The sequence below is a fragment of the Toxorhynchites rutilus genome, chromosome 2 (genome assembly GCF_029784135.1).
Source record: "Toxorhynchites rutilus septentrionalis strain SRP chromosome 2, ASM2978413v1, whole genome shotgun sequence".
Taxonomy (NCBI): domain Eukaryota; kingdom Metazoa; phylum Arthropoda; class Insecta; order Diptera; family Culicidae; genus Toxorhynchites; species Toxorhynchites rutilus.
The window spans coordinates 316,405,403-316,422,915 of NC_073745.1; the positions used below are offsets into that span (position 1 = coordinate 316,405,403).

At 36.3% G+C, this 17,513-nt stretch overlaps 1 non-coding gene across 1 annotated transcript; it reads left to right on the top strand.

Annotated features, from left to right (window-relative positions):
- Positions 1 to 11,111: 11,111 nt before the first annotated feature.
- On the top strand, positions 11,112 to 11,184 carry Trnav-uac (transfer RNA valine (anticodon UAC)). The gene has a single exon. It is a non-coding gene; the product is annotated as a tRNA-Val (tRNA).
- The last annotated feature ends 6,329 nt before the right edge of the window (positions 11,185 to 17,513 follow it).

Sequence of the window (17,513 nt, forward strand, 5' to 3'; positions counted from 1 at the left end):
ATGGTATAAGTGACAAGCTTTCTCAAAATTTCAGAAACCCAAAGTTAGTGAAAAAATCAAATAAAGTTTTTTTTTGAGGCGCCATTTTCATAGTTTGCCGGGGGCGCTGTCTACCCTCACTACGTCGCTGGTGGTGTGCAAGTCAAGCTAGAAATTCAAGAATGAAATGCTATAGTACAAACATTGGTAGCATTGAATGAATGCCTTCATTGAGTGAGCGTTTCGAGAAACGATAAAATCCCAATTTGAGCAGATTTTCAAAATAATTCCCAGAATGAACATGTACTGTTGATTGCTCGCTGACTAGAGCGACACCGAAACCCTGAACTTACTGAATATCCTAGTAGTTTTTCAGTATCGCTTAGCAAAAACAACATTCACTCCCAAATTAATATCGTCCATTTTTAGCAGCCCTAAAAAATTTGGGTACTCGCAGATACCTTTTGAAGTCTTTGGTTAAGGAAAAATTAGATATAATATTCCAAGGGCAGCGAAAAGGTATTTTTTTCTGGGTGGCAATATAAAGACCCTCCACTGCCTTATAAAGAGATAAAGCTTCTCAACAATTCTTCCGGAGTTTCTGGAAGCGTTAAAAATAATGTATTTTGATGATTATTCTATCAAACTTTTCAAATATAAATAATGAATGAAATTTCACTTTCCAGTAGCGAATCTGTATAGAGTAACACATCTCATACTTTTATCCATATTTTAACACACCCAACCGCTTCCAAGCCTGGTGGAAACTGTCAATGTTGGGCCATAATTCGGGCCCCGAACTCAATGTTTACAAAAATGTCCAATTAGTGGTGAAAATGCCCAATTAAAAGGGTCGCATTACATGTTTGCCCAATAAGCTAGATGTCGAATTGGATGTGATTTACTGTATTTTATTTTGCTGTTTTCATTGAACAATTTTATTAATTTTCCCTTTTTTATCACCATGTTACCTCTGATAAGAATATCTGTGTATTGTAATGTCCTACAGGAACGTTACCAAAATCAAATAAAACTGTTTGAAAAGTTTAATTGGATTTGCTTTTGACTTGGTAAAAGATTGTGTTAGTCTACAAAATCTTCGTAAAAACTAAAAGTAATCGATTTATTATGTCTTCCCGATATTTTATTTCACTACATCTACACAAATCAGAAAGTTTTAAGCTTTAATATGATTTACATCCCATCTTCATGTGCTTATTTTTTACAAGGTTGCAGCATTTCAAAAATCACCTAAAAATTTCAACTTCGCATTCTGTTCCTCTAATTGCTTTACCGAGTGTAAGGGAAGCAACATTAAATTTGCTGCCACCATTACATGTTCATTCGTAGTTTATGAAACTGTTCAATCTATTTCGTACAGTTGTTACAAGAAGTAATACTAGATGGCCGACTGGCGATCATGGCGCACTCTAGTTTTGAATAGCACGCAATTGGCATCTTGAAGATACAGACAGTGTCGCTGCCTATCATGAGCGAACGTAAAAATAAGACATGCGCATAAGCATCTCTAGCATCGGTAACGAAGGATGGTAAGGCGAAACCAACAAAAAAAAATTTTTTACATAGGGAGGAAATAGTGATCACCCAACGAAATAATAAAACATACCGAAGTCGCTTAACGCCAGCGATCCCGGGGACCCTGCTCGTTGCAACTTGGTATGGTCGATGTGTAATGGATCAGTTTTTTGTTACTCATAAAAAGCGTAATTTAGTTGCCGTTATGAACGGTAAATGTCTAACCTATTTAAAAAGTTGTCTCCCCTACACTGGATGAATCAATTAGAACAGAGTGCAAACTCGAAATTTTTAGGTGACTTTGAAATGCTGTAAAAAACTCAACGCATGAAGATGGCATGTACATAATTTTAAAGCTTAAATTTTCAAGGTTTGTATTATTTTACGAACAAATTTTCATCCTTATTTGTGTAGATGTAGTGAACAAAAATATCGAGAAGACATAATAAATCGATTTTCAAAGATTTTGTGGAATAACACCTTTTTTTTGCCATCTAAGTCAATAGCAAATACAAATTAATCTTATCAAACAGTTTTCATTTGATTTTGAAAACGTTCTTGTACGACCTTTCAATACAGAGAAATTTTACGATATATTCCGAAGAAAGCAACACTATCTGCTCCATTATTTTTTTTTACTTATCATAGCTAACCTAATGATAAAAAGGGAGGCTGTTTTGGGATGTTAAAATATGAATGAAAGTAACAAATGTGTTACTCTATTATATAGAACACATATTCGTTACTGGAAAGTAAAATTTCATTCATGATTTATAATTTAAAAGTGTATTTATTCTATCCTAAAAATAGATTATGTTTTTCGCTTCCAGAAACTGCGGAACCTTGGTTGGGAAGTTGTAACCATTTTTCATAAAACCGTAGCCGTAGCTGCACTTGGAATATTATATGTTTTGTTTGGAATATTTTTAAAGACTTCTAAAAATATCTGCGAGTACTCAATTTTTTTAGGGCTGCTAAAAATGGACAATATTTATTTGGGAGTCATTTTTATGTAGAAAAACCGAGATTTTAGAGCTGTTTATCGAGTGTATGAGGCTTAGAAACGATATAAGAAACAAAAGGAAAAATACTAAAATTAGATATTATAATTCCAAGTTCGATCGTTGTGAAATAGATCCTAAAAACTTATGGTCTATAATAAATGAAGTCGTATTCAACGAAACAAGCAAAATTCTAAATAGGGAAATAACGTTAATTAAAAATGGCATTAAAATTGAGTTGGCATACCGTATAGCTTAAATCAGTGAAATTTCTTATCAGTGGAATTTCTCTATCGCACGAGATATTTTGAGACAATAGAATTAACAAAATTAGCAAATCAAATGCTTAGAAACAGTATTTATCCTAAAACGTTAAACATTGCTAGAGTTATTCCCTTTATTTAATTCAGGCGGTCGTACTTCGAAAACATGTTTTAGACCAGCGGACTTTCTTCAGAGGGGCTACAAACATGTGTTATTGATGGTGTTGCGGGCCGCAAAAAAGGAGGGTGATGTGCAGTGGCGTAGTGTGCGGGCGGCAAACTCGGCATTTGCCGGGGGCACTGGCCCTTTGGGGCGCCAAAATCCAGAAATTTCGAATAGCATTTTTTCCTACTATTATATTTCCCAATTATTATATTTCATCAAGAGTAGTTGTTTCTGTCCGTACATTAATGAAACCAATAGCCTCTCTCTGATTTTCGCAAATTTGAAACACCCAATACCACATTACATCAACACCGTTTTGATTATTCGCTACGCATACCTGGGCGCCTCTCCATGCAATGCAAAACAAATGCATGGAGCCAATACAGAGGAGCGGAGGAGAGCCGAAATAGGCCGTGAATATTAAAATTTGGTCGCATAAAGTAGGACATTTCTCAGCATAGAAATAACGTAAAAAGGGAAGGATGTTATTTTGTAGGTTCATCAACTTTAAGCTAAAAAACATAAAAATTTATTTTCGAACTTTTCGTGTGATACGTTCAATTTCTGCACAGTACTGCTGGTAACTGTTTTTGCTATCTTCTTGGAAAAGTGGTGCATTTGAATAGTTTTTTGATGGTTCTGCCCCATTGCTTCAATTTGCCTTTGATATTGTCCAATATCTCTCGAAAATCCGAACAATTTGGTGGATTGACAGTTTTTTCAATGAAGTCGATTTTATTCTCCATATACCACTTGATGCCATCCCGGTTGTAATGGCAGATTGTCAAGTCAGGCCAGAACTTCACTGGACCATTGTGTGATAGAATGAATGGCAAAATCCTGTTCTGAAGACATTCCTCCTTGTGATTGTTGCCCCAGTGATGACAACTATTGTCTTCGTTCCACAACTACAGATCCCTGGCCAAATCATCAACTTACGGGCAAATTTATCTGCAACACACATGTGTCCTCCATGCATCCCTGGTAGGCCAACGAAAGGATGGCTTTTAGTTCCCTCGTCGCATCAATCGATCGATGAGATCAAGGAGACGTCGGTGTTCGACGTTACCCGGTAACGTTTGAGTACGGTATTTACAAACGATATTGGAAATTTGAGGAATTTTGTAATCTTTCCTCCCGACCACGTCGGGTTTTCAATGTGATTGCGCGAATTTTTTTTTTGCCTTTCTCGTTCCATCGTCGATAACTTTTTGGTGTATCCTTCAATCTTGACGAATTCTGTACTACAGAATAAACAAACCACCCGAATCAAAACGCTGGCAATAGTTTCTCGATGTGACAACTAGGGGCGCTCAAGTGAATAAAAATAAGCGACCAAATTATAACTGAAACACTCTTTATTTCTTAAGCTGCATTATAAGAACGCATACTTCTAAATTATGTCTGTGTTATTGAAAGGCATCGTGCGCATCGTGCGAACACAGTTCAGCAATCGTAAATTGAATGAAAATTTTTTCGATCGAAAATGAATCGCTAGCAGATCTTGATTCAAATGCAATCGAGGATCAGGATCAGTTGAAGCACGCACGGCAAAGATTCGACTAGCGAATAAGCGAAGCTGGTAATTATTTTTTCCTAACCTTCTGAATATGGATAGCCTGCTCAAAGTGAATTATGGTATAAGTGACAAGCTTTCTCAAAATTTCAGAAACTCAAAGTTAGTGAAAAAATCAAATAAAGTTTTTTTTTGAGGCGCCATTTTCATAGTTTGCAGGGGGCGCTGTCTACCCTCACTACGTCGCTGGTGGTGTGCAAGTCAAGCTAGAAATTCAAGAATGAAATGCTATAGTACAAACATTGGTAGCATTGAATGAATGCCTTCATTGAGTGAGCGTTTCGAGAAACGATAAAATGCCAATTTGAGCAGATTTTCAAAATAATTCCCAGAATGAACATGTACTGTTGATTGCTCGCTGACTAGAGCGACACCGAAACCCTGAACTTACTGAATATCCTAGTAGTTTTTCAGTATCGCTTAGCAAAAACAACATTCACTCCCAAATTAATATCGTCCATTTTTAGCAGCCCTAAAAAATTTGGGTACTCGCAGATACCTTTTGAAGTCTTTGGTTAAGGAAAAATTAGATATAATATTCCAAGGGCAGCGAAAAGGTATTTTTTTCTGGGTGGCAATATAAAGACCCTCCACTGCCTTATAAAGAGATAAAGCTTCTCAACAAATCTTCCGGAGTTTCTGGAAGCGTTAAAAATAATGTATTTTGATGATTATTCTATCACACTTTTCAAATATAAATAATGAATGGAATTTCACTTTCCAGTAGCGAATATGTATAGAGTAACACATCTCATACTTTTATCCATATTTTAACACACCAAACCGCTTCCAAGCCTGGTGGAAACTGTCAATGTTGGGCCATAATTCGGGCCCCGAACTCAATGTTTACAAAAATGTCCAATTAGTGGTGAAAATGCCCAATTAAAAGGGTCGCATTACATGTTTGCCCAATAAGCTAGATGTCGAATTGGATGTGATTTACTGTATTTTATTTTGCTGTTTTCATTGAACAATTTTATTAATTTTCCCTTTTTTATCACCATGTTACCTCTGATAAGAATATCTGTGTATTGTAATGTCCTACAGGAACGTTACCAAAATCAAATAAAACTGTTTGAAAAGGTTAATTGGATTTGCTCTTGACTTAGTTGGTAAAAGATTGTGTTAGTCTACAAAATCTTCGTAAAAACTAAAAGTAATCGATTTATTATGTCTTCCCGATATTTTATTTCACTACATCTACACAAATCAGAAAGTTTTAAGCTTTAATATGATTTACATCCCATCTTCATGTGCTTATTTTTTACAAGGTTGCAGCATTTCAAAAATCACCTAAAAATTTCAACTTCGCATTCTGTTCCTCTAATTGCTTTACCGAGTGTAAGGGAAGCAACATTAAATTTGCTGCCACCATTACATGTTCATTCGTAGTTTATGAAACTGTTCAATCTATTTCGTACAGTTGTTACAAGAAGTAATACTAGATGGCCGACTGGTGATCATGGCGCACTCTAGTTTTGAATAGCACGCAATTGGCATCTTGAAGATACAGACAGTGTCGCTGCCTATCATGAGCGAACGTAAAAATAAGACATGCGCATAAGCATCTCTAGCATCGGTAACGAAGGATGGTAAGGCGAAACCAACAAAAAAAAATATTTTTACATAGGGAGGAAATAGTGATCACCCAACGAAATAATAAAACATACCGAAGTCGCTTAACGCCAGCGATCCCGGGGACCCTGCTCGTTGCAACTTGGTATGGTCGATGTGTAATGGATCAGTTTTTTGTTACTCATAAAAAGCGTAATTTAGTTGCCGTTATGAACGGTAAATGTCTAACCTATTTAAAAAGTTGTCTCCCCTACACTGGATGAATCAATTAGAACAGAGTGCAAACTCGAAATTTTTAGGTGACTTTGAAATGCTGTAAAAAACTCAACGCATAAAGATGGCATGTACATAATTTTAAAGCTTAAATTTTCAAGGTTTGTATTATTTTACGAACAAATTTTCATCCTTATTTGATGAAAATTTGTTCGTAAAATGTGATGTGATGTAGTGAACAAAAATATCGAGAAGACATAATAAATCGATTTTCAAAGATTTTGTGGAATAACACCTTTTTTTGCCATCTAAGTCAATAGCAAATACAAATTAATCTTATCAAACAGTTTTCATTTGATTTTGAAAACGTTCTTGTACGACCTTTCAATACAGAGAAATTTTACGATATATTCCGAAGAAAGCAACACTATCTGCTCCATTATTTTTTTTTCTTATCATAGCTAACCTAATGATAAAAAGGGAGGCTGTTTTGGGATGTTAAAATATGAATGAAAGTAACAAATGTGTTACTCTATTATATAGAACACATATTCGTTACTGGAAAGTAAAATTTCATTCATGATTTATAATTTAAAAGTGTATTTATTCTATCCTAAAAATAGATTATGTTTTTCGCTTCCAGAAACTGCGGAACCTTGATTGGGAAGTTGTAACCATTTTTCATAAAACCGTAGCCGTAGCTGCACTTGGAATATTATATGTTTTGTTTGGAATATTTTTAAAGACTTCTAAAAATATCTGCGAGTACTCATTTTTTTTAGTTCTACTAAAAATGGACAATATTTATTTGGGAGTCATTTTTATGTAGAAAAACCGAGATTTTAGAGCTGTTTATCGAGTGTATGAGGCTTAGAAACGATATAAGAAACAAAAGGAAAAATACTAAAATTAGATATTATAATTCCAAGTTCGATCGTTGTGAAATAGATCCTAAAAACTTATGGTCTATAATAAATGAAGTCGTATTCAACGAAACAAGCAAAATTCTAAATAGGGAAATAACGTTAATTAAAAATGGCATTAAAATTGAGTTGGCATACCGTATAGCTTAAATCAGTGAAATTTCTTATCAGTGGAATTTCTCTATCGCACGAGATATTTTGTGACAATAGCATTAACAAAATTAGCAAATCAAATGCTTAGAAACAGTATTTATCCTAAAACGTTAAACATTGCTACAGTTATTCCCTTTATTTAATTCAGGCGGTCGTACTTCGAAAACATGTTTTAGACCAGCGGACTTTCTTCAGAGGGGCTACAAACATGTGTTATTGATGGTGTTGCGGGCCGCAAAAAAGGAGGGTGATGTGCAGTGGCGTAGTGTGCGGGCGGCAAACTCGGCATTTGCCGGGGGCACTGGCCCTTTGGGGCGCCAAAATCCAGAAATTTCGAATAGCGTTTTTTCCTACAATTATATTTCCCAATTATTATATTTCATCAAGAGTAGTTGTTTCTGTCCGTACATTAATGAAACCAATAGCCTCTCTCTGATTTTCGCAAATTTGAAACACCCAATACCACATTACATCAACACCCTTTTGATTATTCGCTACGCATACCTGGGCGCCTCTCCATGCAATGCAAAACAAATGCATGGAGCCAATACAGAGGAGCGGAGGAGAGCCGAAATAGGCCGTGAATATTAAAATTTGGTCGCATAAAGTAGGACATTTCTCAGCATAGAAATAACGTAAAAAGGGAAGGATGTTATTTTGTAGGTTCATCAACTTTAAGCTAAAAAACATAAAAATTTATTTTCGAACTTTTCGTGTGATACGTTCAATTTCTGCACAGTACTGCTGGTAACTGTTTTTGCTATCTTCTTGGAAAAGTGGTGCATTTGAATAGTTTTTTGATGGTTCTGCCCCATTGCTTCAATTTGCCTTTGATATTGTCCAATATCTCTCGAAAATCCGAACAATTTGGTGGATTGACAGTTTTTTCAATGAAGTCGATTTTATTCTCCATATACCACTTGATGCCATCCCGGTTGTAATGGCAGATTGTCAAGTCAGGCCAGAACTTCACTGGACCATTGTGTGATAGAATGAATGGCAAAATCCTGTTCTGAAGACATTCCTCCTTGTGATTGTTGCCCCAGTGATGACAACTATTGTCTTCGTTCCACAACTACAGATCCCTGGCCAAATCATCAACTTACGGGCAAATTTATCTGCAACACACATGTGTCCTCCATGCATCCCTGGTAGGCCAACGAAAGGATGGCTTTTAGTTCCCTCGTCGCATCAATCGATCGATGAGATCAAGGAGACGTCGGTGTTCGACGTTACCCGGTAACGTTTGAGTACGGTATTTACAAACGATATTGGAAATTTGAGGAATTTTGTAATCTTTCCTCCCGACCACGTCGGGTTTTCAATGTGATTGCGCGAATTTTTTTTTTGCCTTTCTCGTTCCATCGTCGATAACTTTTTGGTGTATCCTTCAATCTTGACGAATTCTGTACTACAGAATAAACAAACCACCCGAATCAAAACGCTGGCAATAGTTTCTCGATGTGACAACTAGGGGCGCTCAAGTGAATAAAAATAAGCGACCAAATTATAACTGAAACACTCTTTATTTCTTAAGCTGCATTATAAGAACGCATACTTCTAAATTATGTCTGTGTTATTGATTATTTTTTCCTAACCTTCTGAATATGGATAGCCTGCTCAAAGTGAATTATGGTATAAGTGACAAGCTTTCTCAAAATTTCAGAAACCCAAAGTTAGTGAAAAAATCAAATAAAGTTTTTTTTTGAGGCGCCATTTTCATAGTTTGCCGGGGGCGCTGTCTACCCTCACTACGTCGCTGGTGGTGTGCAAGTCAAGCTAGAAATTCAAGAATGAAATGCTATAGTACAAACATTGGTAGCATTGAATGAATGCCTTCATTGAGTGAGCGTTTCGAGAAACGATAAAATCCCAATTTGAGCAGATTTTCAAAATAATTCCCAGAATGAACATGTACTGTTGATTGCTCGCTGACTAGAGCGACACCGAAACCCTGAACTTACTGAATATCCTAGTAGTTTTTCAGTATCGCTTAGCAAAAACAACATTCACTCCCAAATTAATATCGTCCATTTTTAGCAGCCCTAAAAAATTTGGGTACTCGCAGATACCTTTTGAAGTCTTTGGTTAAGGAAAAATTAGATATAATATTCCAAGGGCAGCGAAAAGGTATTTTTTTCTGGGTGGCAATATAAAGACCCTCCACTGCCTTATAAAGAGATAAAGCTTCTCAACAATTCTTCCGGAGTTTCTGGAAGCGTTAAAAATAATGTATTTTGATGATTATTCTATCAAACTTTTCAAATATAAATAATGAATGAAATTTCACTTTCCAGTAGCGAATCTGTATAGAGTAACACATCTCATACTTTTATCCATATTTTAACACACCCAACCGCTTCCAAGCCTGGTGGAAACTGTCAATGTTGGGCCATAATTCGGGCCCCGAACTCAATGTTTACAAAAATGTCCAATTAGTGGTGAAAATGCCCAATTAAAAGGGTCGCATTACATGTTTGCCCAATAAGCTAGATGTCGAATTGGATGTGATTTACTGTATTTTATTTTGCTGTTTTCATTGAACAATTTTATTAATTTTCCCTTTTTTATCACCATGTTACCTCTGATAAGAATATCTGTGTATTGTAATGTCCTACAGGAACGTTACCAAAATCAAATAAAACTGTTTGAAAAGTTTAATTGGATTTGCTTTTGACTTGGTAAAAGATTGTGTTAGTCTACAAAATCTTCGTAAAAACTAAAAGTAATCGATTTATTATGTCTTCCCGATATTTTATTTCACTACATCTACACAAATCAGAAAGTTTTAAGCTTTAATATGATTTACATCCCATCTTCATGTGCTTATTTTTTACAAGGTTGCAGCATTTCAAAAATCACCTAAAAATTTCAACTTCGCATTCTGTTCCTCTAATTGCTTTACCGAGTGTAAGGGAAGCAACATTAAATTTGCTGCCACCCTACATGTTCATTCGTAGTTTATGAAACTGTTCAATCTATTTCGTACAGTTGTTACAAGAAGTAATACTAGATGGCCGACTGGCGATCATGGCGCACTCTAGTTTTGAATAGCACGCAATTGGCATCTTGAAGATACAGACAGTGTCGCTGCCTATCATGAGCGAACGTAAAAATAAGACATGCGCATAAGCATCTCTAGCATCGGTAACGAAGGATGGTAAGGCGAAACCAACAAAAAAAATATTTTTACATAGGGAGGTTAGAGGCGAATGAACTGCAAAGTTTAAAGCCTCTTAAAAACAAAGAAAGAAAGAAAGAAAGAACATAGGGAGGAAAAATAGTGATCACCCAACGAAATAATAAAACATACCGAAGTCGCTTAACGCCAGAGATCTCGGGGACCCTGCTCGTTGCAACTTGGTATGGTCGATGTGTAATAAATCAGTTTTTTGTTACTCATAAAAAGCGTAATTTAGTTGCCGTTATGAACGGTAAATGTCTAACCTATTTAAAAATAGTGTAAAACAGTAAATACCTCAATAAATCGTTGAGTTGCATTGAATTAAACGTATTCTCTTTCAAATCAATAAATCCGAAATTGAACGTATAGTTGAACATTTAGAAATTTTCAAACAACAAAAATTACATTATCAACATTCAAGCTTATGACCTGAACTTTTGAAATGTTATACTTATACTCAGGGAATTTCATTTAGTTTCACTGACACCGAAGACTTCACAATTGGATTATATTCGACTTTGTGCAAACCTATCAATCTATTCGGTTCCATAGTGTAGCGGTTATCACGTCTGCTTTACACGCAGAAGGTCTCCAGTTCGATCCTGGATGGAACCATATTCTTTTTTCCTATTTCATGCTTCCCTTCAATCACCTGCATCCCGGAAATCTCATAAATCGCACACACCTGAAGCTCGGCGGAAAATTTACGATCTTTTGCAGGTGATGATGTTATGAGCACCAACATCACCTACCGCCACGCACCCCCCCCCCCCCTCGATAATAAACATCCGATGATGAACAATCGAATCGTTTTTGTGGTACTCCGCAAAGGCTCGATCGAGCGGTTCGCAGCCCATATCAACCCCGGGATCTTGTTAGATTGAAATCAAACTGCTACCGCCCGGTACAAGAGTTGCAAACTGACCTTTGTTAGGTTTGGATTTGATGATGAAAAAAAGACGTGTATACGCAGCCTTCACACGTCATAAACGTATAAATAATGCTACTTAAGTTACGCTACTTAAGAGCGTATTATATGGAAATCTCATATCGTTCGTTTTCCTTTCGGTGTGTTCGAGAGAGGAAAGCATAGCGACACCTCAAAATTTATGGTTATGAAGATACGGTGTGAAGTGACTGACGCATAGCTCGATCGGAATACATGTACCTGTGATTGATGTTTAACTTAACCTTGTCCGATTGATGCGTGGCTGTCAAAACTTAAGTAGCATTATTTATCTGACAATGATATCACTAGTATTTATGCATAATTATTATGAAAACAAGCTTAGATCATTAATAAATTGGACAGATTCAAATGTGTCTATTTCGTTCTCAATTCAATCACTCGGAAAGCTTTTATTAATAGTAATATAGCTGATAACTTGAATTTTAAGGAAATTTTTAGGCTTCACACTTTCATGATCAGTCAATAATAGAACAATCATTATTAATAGCAATACTAGTCATTGTCCAGTAAAAATTAATTCAAACAGATTTCTGGTTTTTTCCTGAATTACCAAATTTCGAAGAAGTTTCACCTCCTGATGTAATAAATAATAACTCTCAAGAATTACTGAAACAAATCCTGTTCAGAATAATAAAGTAATACGGAGAAATATTTCATCAAGAAGGACAAAATTTAAACTTCTCAAAAGCTATTGCGAGTACATTAGAAATCCTTCAGATATCTTTGTCATGAAGTTGAAGTGTAACTGCAAATCAACAAAATTCTCGATCAGATTATTCTTTCGATTATTCCTCACTCGGAAGATTCTGGGTCTTTACCGGTGTGGATTGTCCCCAAGAAAGAGGACGCACCAGGGAAGCTTAAACGGCGTTCAGTGATAAAGTCCCCTCTACCCAATATAAACGAAATATTGGACATACTGGTTCGATGTCACTGCTTTCTTAGCTAGTGGATTTCATCAAATTGAAATCCAACAACGGGACATACCAAAAACACCTTCAGTGTTAACCAATGGCACTATGAATACTTTAAAATAGAGATGGGCGAGCGCTCACGAGCCACTCATTTGAGTCGGTTCGTCAGAACGAGCGTACGATCCACGGTTCTTTACAAATGAAACACGGTTCAAAAAAGAGCCGCTTTTCAAAAAGTCTCGGCTCAAAAAAGAGCCGCTGGTCAAAAAAGAGCCCCGGCTAAAAAAACATTTTTCAAATGAGAGCGTCGGCTCAAAAAAGAGCCCCAGCGAAATAATCGGGCGAATAACGAAAATTGCGGATAACGCGATATAGAACTAAAAATGAAGTGCAATGACGAAATCAAGATGTTTCAGTATGAAAACTATATTTTCTCAATATAGAAATTATTAAACTATCCATCTGTAACATTGGTCATTGGTCAGATAATGTGAAAGTCATAACCAAAATAAAAGTGCAAGTGCCGCGGATCATCCGCTCGCGGATGATCGGGGTCCTACTGTACTCATTGATTCAATGCAGCAGTTCCTGTCCCTACATTTCACTTCTTGCAAAAAGTACTGGATAGTCCTTACTTAACGAGCAAACCACTCGGCCTTCTATCGTACTAATTCCACTTCATTGATTTGGGAGTTGGCGGACTCAAAATATTCTGCTTTGACGATATATCCATCGATCGCAACGTTATTCCATACATTAGCTAACGATTCCGTTCCTAGGTCCAGGTCCCTTGTTTTGAGTTTTTTTTATCCAAGTAAGATCCCTCATGATCATTAGGAAACATTCAACTCGGTTCAAAGCACTGCGTCCTGGAGCATTTGTAGCAACGAATATTGTATCAAGATTCATTTAATTGAAATGTTAATTCGAAAACATGTATGATCTTTTTAAAATGAGGGTTCTCGTCTGGTCCTCCATCCACATTAATCATGATTATTGGGTTGATTATTTCTTGATAACGAATAATCTCGAATCCAGGCAGCTTGAACACCATTTCAAAATCGAGCCCATGAGAAAATGTGTTCGAAGAACAGTGCCTTCCTGAACGAACTGCAACGTACATTGAACCACTGTATTTAATTACTCAAGCATGACCAAGGTGCCCAAGCTTTATTTTACATCCTGCGATAACAAACGAAATGAGCTTATGTTTAGCAGCCATGACAAAATCATGATCTGAAAGATTAAAGCGATATTCGAGATGCAATAATCGGTGCCTGCCTATTGACTGCTATTTAGACCACCACAACACGTGCCTAAGGAAACACACCTCGAGCCCACCGCGAGTAATCGGGTTTCCACCTTACTAACCACAGAGTTAAGAAAATTGTCTATGTATAGCTTTAAAAATATATTTAAGAATTTGGCTCCTTTAAACTTATGTAACTGGGCCTGTAAAAATAAACGAATTAAAAAAAAAGGAAACACACCTTATTCCGCCTCAGAATCGAAATCAGCTGCTCAATCATATAAGGGCGCGTTGATTTGTTTAGGAATTAAAAAAGGAAATTTTGTTACTATTACGGCCACAATTCGAAAATAATTGAAATTTGATTATAATTGAAATTTACCTGTTGCCTGTAATAGGGTAACACGGGGTGATTTGGTCATATGGGGTGATTTGGACCACCCCTTTATCTCAAAAATTACGGCTCGACTTGGATTTTTTATAATGTCATTTCCTTCTATTGTTGAACCGTATGTACATAAAGTAAAAAAAAATGGTAAAACTTCACAAAGTAGAGGGAAACGGTAGCACTTTGATCGTCAAAAAATGTGAGTTTTCCGATAGTGGTTTTAAGGTTTTTCCCGCTAATTAAACAAACTTTTCGTGTAAAGTAAAGTTTTGTTCGCCTACAGAAGAGGAACAATTTGATGTAGCGAAACCGTAAGTTTGATAACAATAAATGAAATTAATTGCATTTTATTATTTGCGTGTTGTGTGGGGTGACATGGACACGTTTCTGTGGGGTGAATTGATCCTACAGGTTTGAGACTTTTCTTCGGTCTAATTGATTCCAGATGCCGCTGAATTACAAAAAGAGGATGGACAGACAACGTTGGAAGAAGGAAGAGCTTGAAAGAGCAACGCAGGCCATCGAGAACGGATTTTCTTTGACCAAGCATCAAAAGTGTTTGAAAGACACCTGGTATCGATCCCAAAACATTGTTACTGATTGTAACATTATCCCAAAATACTTTACATAAACATAAGTATGTTTTTTTCGATGAAACACACACTGGACCAAATCACCCCACAGACGGTCCAAATCACCCCGCATCAAATTTTAATGTCCAAAAATCATCTTTTTATTTTATGATATATAATATTTGGTAGATTGAAGCTTTATATAATGATTAAACATTATTTATTGAGAGAAAAGTGTAGCTCAGTATACAATGTGAAATTTTTTATTTAGACCTTATTGGTTTGGAAATATTAGGCGATTTGCTTAGGTGGTCCAAATTCCCCCCTTTTCCTCTACATGGCATGCCGATATTTGAAAAATATCGGGGTTGCTCTGAATAGACTGACCAAACGTACCGTTTTTCGACCATTTTTTACTGTCCCGTCTGTTTATCAATTTGTACCATATTTGAGGTATAAAAAATATTTGTAATAATGTCTTGTACAACAAGTTATGTAACGAATAAAATAGGTGAGTTTTTCCGGCAAGCAAACATTTATATTTCCACAATGTAACAAATAACTTTTAATTAACAATCAATGCTGAGAGTTAATTTGGAAATATTGCTGTTGTGCCGATTGCTCATTGCCACTTAATGGAAATATTCTGAGTTATGGGATATGTGTTCATTGAATAGAATAAGGAAATCAAGTCTTTCTTATGGACGAAAGTTTAATTTTTGTTTTTCAAATTGCTTCAAGCTATTCAGGGCTAGAAGCAAATGAATTGCAAAAGTTCTAAACCTCTATAGTTAAACACACTCGCTCTCTCGGTTTAGTTTCGCTCTAGACATTGATAAGCCAACATATGTTAAAACTGAGAGTTTATTTGGAATTTGTTACTTATTGTTATTTATTTTTTTGCCGGGAAAGAGCTTCTTGGAAGGTTTTTCCTTATTTCGTACATTGTGTTCGAGTTACCGTTCTGAATCATATTTCGGACGCTTAAGGCATATGATGTAGAAAACAGATCTCAACTTTATGCACAGGTATTATTTGGTTGATACTTTTAATAAATTAGTTCAATATGCTTTTAAAATTTCTACTTTGGTACCTATTTGATTGAAAACATTAAAAAATCATCGAATAAAATGCTTTTCAAATCAAGCGAATAAGAATCAAACTTCGGACACTATTTATAAAAAAAAATCAAATTTCGGACAGATTGAATTCAAATTTTGGACACTTTATTTTGTAATTTTTTGAACGAAAATTACATTACACTTGATTGCATTTAATAGTCAACTGCGAAATACTTACCAAGCAATCACAGTAACCTGATAACGATGATGAGAACTGATGCAACACGAGAGAAATTTAAATATTAATGAAGTGGTAAATTCCACGTGCTCACGCTAAGCAAACGTCAAACACAAACGATAATGAGTAGTGCTGTTGGATTTTTTCCTACTATGTAATAATTCAAATGTAATCCTCAAATGAAGTGATAGTGAAACCAAGAGTTTACTCTAAAGAAGCAATTGTGATACTAATTTTATAGTTATATCATCAGTGCATTAGGCATTTCAAGATATTAGAACAAAGTGTCCGAAATACGATGTTGTCCGAAACATGAATCAGAACGGTATAACTGACGTCAAAGTGCAGCACGTTTCAAGCCGGATGTGAACAAGGTATTTTACTGCGTTGGGAGCTGTGTTCTTCCATTGAAAACTGTAGGAGAAAATTTGTCCCGCTGCAGCTGCTGTCGCCGCCACAACACAACCGATTTCGTTTGGATTTTCTACTAAAAGTGCTACATTGTTTGGGAATGATGTTTTTGGTGGCAATGGAGTTGTTATTTTGCTAAGCAATATCGAAAGGCTACTTGGATATTGAATAATTTATTTCAATTGAGAGTCCTAGATCACCTTTTTTCGGTTATGTCTCCGTAATTATTTACCCGTCTTTATATTCCCGATTTTATCTCACTCCATAAAATTCGTCAAAAAATATTTTGTTGTTATTTTTTTTGTTTGCGTGCCCCGTTTGCATTCCTGAACTAATTGGTCAGCCTAGCCCTAAACCGACCTAATAAAGGTGGTCCTAAACCGAACCTCTGTTTTTGTTTCGTTGTTGGTAGGAGTACCGGTAAGTTTCTTCGTCTTTTTTTCAAAAATTTATGCTTTATTATTAAATGGTTACAAATTTAATATTCAAAGTATTGCCCATCGCTACTCACAACTTTTTCCCATCTTCCTGGCAATTCACGGATCCCTTTACGAAAATAATCGGCCGGTTTGTCGGCTAACCGCGATTCGATCCAATTTTTGACTTCATCAACATTGGAGAAATGCTGGCCAACCAGGCCATGTTGCATCGATCGAAAAAGGTAGTAATCGGATGGAGAAATGTCTGGAGAATACGGCGTGTGGGATAGGACCTCCCATTTCAGCGTTTCCAAGTATGTTTTGACCGGTTTCGCGATATGCGACCGAGCATTGTAGTGCTGCAAAATAGCTTTATAGTGTCTTTGCTCGTATTGTAGCCGTTTTCCTTCAGTGCACGACTCAAACGCATCAATTGTCGTCGGTAGAGATCCCCCGTAATGGTTTCATTCGGTTTTAGCAGCTCATGGTACACCACACCCAGCTGGTCCCACCAAATGAATATCCCACGCGGTCATCGATGCTGATGCATTGCCGGGATGTCCATACGTTGCCCGACGCTTAGGATTGTCGTAAAGAACCCACCTTTCATCGCCAGTAACGATTTGATGCAAAAAACCCTTTATTTTATGCCGTTGGAGCAGTTGTTCGCACGTGAAAAAACGGCGTTCGACGTCTCGTAGCTTTAATTCATACGGCACCCA